Raw genomic sequence first — 3,578 nt, forward strand, 5'->3', positions numbered from 1 at the left:
TAGTCGATGTAATCCACTTTAAATGATCAGTTCTTTAGGAAACCTTACCTGAATAAATCCAGGCTTGTTTGCCAATATGTGAGATTATCCCAGTGATACTCAAATTATTACTTCAAGCTGAATTCGTGCAGCTATTTGTTGAAGCATGTGTTTATTTCATAACTATATTTATTAATGAACTCCAACAGCAACAGTGCTTAAAGCTCCACATGTCCTCCCTCTGTACCTGGATAGCGATGCCTGCAGCACCAGAGGACTCCTCCAGAGACGTCTGTCCTGCTCTAACAGCAGCAGCAGCACCTGACACTGTTGTCCTCTTCTGTCCACCTCATCATAAATGCCTCGTATTCTGTGTTGTGCTTTAACTTAAGGTTTGTTGTGTTGCCACAGCTCCTTACTGTTTTTCCACGAACATCACAAACCGCATCTTGGAGCTGAAATGGTTGCAGACATGACTCCGTTCACGCTCTGCCATCGTGTCAACAGACTGACAGACTGACTCACCCAGGCGGAAGAAAAAGTAGTTCCCACCAACAGCGTGTCATTTAGTCAAGATATCAATAGTGTAGTTACTGGTAATGATATACATTACCTCGAATGACTGAAGTACCAAAGGAATCGATATTTTGATTTGAGAATCGATTCTAGAGCATAAAGATCTGGAATCGGACGCATCGACATTTCAGTATCGATCCGCACATCACTAGCAGCCTCCCTCTCCCTCCTACAAAGACCATACAAGTGTCATTTACTTTCTGCTATGTCATTGTTGTTTATTGTTTATTTGTAGTATTAGCAAATAAATGTTCTGTGTGTAATTATCATCTGTTCTACAGCGTATTTCCTTATTTGGCAACTGGAGGTCAATGAAATCTGAGTTTCTGATGATGAGACTGATCAATACAAGCAGATCTGATGAACTTATTAATATTCAATCTGGAATATTAAACATATCGGGTGGTGGCCCTGATTGTAAACGAGTGCTATTTTAAAGATAAAGTGTAGATAGATGTACAGCTGCTTCTGAAGGTCCACGTCCCTTCTCTATATCATGTGCTATATATTTAACTTATGGATAAAATATACACCTTTTCCTCATCAGTCTACACTAATGGCAAAGATGGTGCCATCTAGAAATCTTCTCAACACCTGTGGCCCTCAAGAAGTCCTCTGACATCACAGTCCCAGCTCATCATGTCATGTTCACGACGGTGGTCCTCGTCAAGTTCACACCAAACATGCTGGATACCAACTGAGCTGATACGACCAAAGAATCTTCTCTCAATATCAATATTCATCAGGCTTCTCTTCATAATCTGTAGCAAAGTTGCATCTTGCAGTTTTGAGGAGCAAGCGAGGGTTTCTCTCTTGGATGCTGTCCACAGAGGCAGACATGATGTCTGTCACACTGGCTGAGCCGTTGTCGTGCAATTAGCACCGAGTCCGTAGTGTCATTTTAGAAGGAAGGTTCCTGTTACTGCGACTATGGCTCGCTTAAAACTTCCAGGTTACTGTTGGAACTGCATTTTGACTCATTTTAGTTACTTATTTTGCTTGTTTGTTTTTCTCAACATTTTGGAGTCTCGCAGTTGGATTTTTTCAGTTCTTGTAGTATTTCATTTCCACATGGAACCATAGTTCCTCAGCCCATACATCCAATATTGAGCGAGTCCTGGTCTTCGTGGGTCAGTCTGTAATCATGCACATCCAATTAGGCTGATTGAAATCACTTCCTTGCGTTGGCTAAATGAGTACGTCCGTCTCTCTGTAGACAACTTCACAAGTACTTTTCAGAAATCTGAGAACCTGCCAGAAGGGATGATCATTTCAGCAGCACTCCATCAATCAGGCCTTTATGATAGTGCAGCCTGACAGAAGCCACTCCAAGTAAAAGACACATGACAGCCTGGTTGGAAAAAAAAAACAGACAGGATTCAGAGAAAAAAAGATGTCAAGCGAACACCCGGCCGTGAGTAACGCCATCCCTGTGACGAGGCACGGGGGTGGCAGCATCACCACAACCAGGGGAAGGATAAAAGTAGACATATACGAAGAAACAGAAATCCAAAGCCTGTAGGAACCCCAAGCTGACACTTCTGCAGCACTGTTTGCTTTCTACTTTGTCTTAGGCGAGGCTAATGATGATTAAACCTAAAATATACATAAAGTGAAGGGATCTGGTTCACGCTACTGTAAACGTTCGTCAGATATGCATTAAAACTTTGTGCTGAACGTGTTAATATTGGCGCCATATGTTCCTTAATAGCAAAACATCTGTGCGGTTCGTCTCTTTGTAGCTTCGACGGCTCCATGATGATGAGGTATACGTGTCAGCTTAAATTATGTAACGTCTGCAGCGGCAATGTGTCTCATTTCATAAATCAGGAAGCCGCTAATGATCCGCAGAGGCAGCGGTTATTCTTTTGCGAGCATGTCATCTCATCTCATTATTGATCTTTAATACCCTTAATACTCCTTCAGACTACTGCGAGTCTTGCTTAGTAGTAATTTTACGTTCCGTAGAAGGTGCCATTTAGCCTAAAAAAAAAAAAAAAAGAAAAGAAAAATTAATTATGCCCCCTTAATTAGCCACCAGTGATTGTTCTTGAAGACGCACACACACACACACACACACACACACACACACACAAAACTGTCTTTAAGAAAGACCAGAGAAGAAGATTCATTTTTATTCCTCCACACAGTTAAACCTTATCTCTGACATAATACTCTACATTTTTAAAAAAGAAAAAAAAAAATGTGGAAATTGAGGTTTGTACTGATATGAAAGTGGACACATTTTAAAATACAGTCGTGAGTCGATAATCCGACACTAAATGTAAAACCTTCTTTTATGTCGGATAGCAACGCTGTCGGATTGTCAAGACGGAGGTCGAGATACGAGGAGGGCTTGATGCTTGAAGGGTCATTTGTTATTAATATTTAGAGTTGTTATAGTAACTAGTAGGGCTGGTCAATAGCACTTTTTGGTCTCTGGATATTCAGGCCCAATTAATGATGAATATCTGAATATTCGTCCAGGTCAGAGGGGGACACTTCCACCCTGGGGGGAGCACTCCGACGGGGTGGAAGTGGCCGGAACGCACAGGAAGTACTTGGCTCCTGATGCTAGTTTAGTTAGCAGTGTCCACCATCACTGTCATCCAGGTTTACTTCCATAAACACTGAGCACGCTCACTGCGTGTAACGTCGTTGTGTCCTCTTCTGCGCATGCGGGACACTTTTGGGTCGTATGAAGTTCACACAGCAGATCACATACAAGTCGCATTAAATTGGAAATATGAACAAACTCACTCACAAAAAAAAATCGGATTTCACAAAAAAATCTGAATTGAGCATCAAGTCCTGCAGTCTGAACGTAGCCAATCTGTGGGATTGTTCAGTCAGATAATACACCATTATCCTATTTGTGACATAAAATGTCATGTCAGAGTCAGAATCCAAGGCTGTCGGTATGTTAAGGCTGTTTTTAATGGGTGTCGTTCGTTTTTCCTAAAAACGTGGCGGATAGCAATGTTTTGGATTGTTAAGGGTCGGATTATCAAGTAGTTATTTTA

Source organism: Stegastes partitus, unplaced genomic scaffold, assembly GCF_000690725.1.
Source record: "Stegastes partitus isolate 25-593 unplaced genomic scaffold, Stegastes_partitus-1.0.2 Scaffold1084, whole genome shotgun sequence".
Lineage (NCBI taxonomy): Eukaryota > Metazoa > Chordata > Actinopteri > Pomacentridae > Stegastes > Stegastes partitus.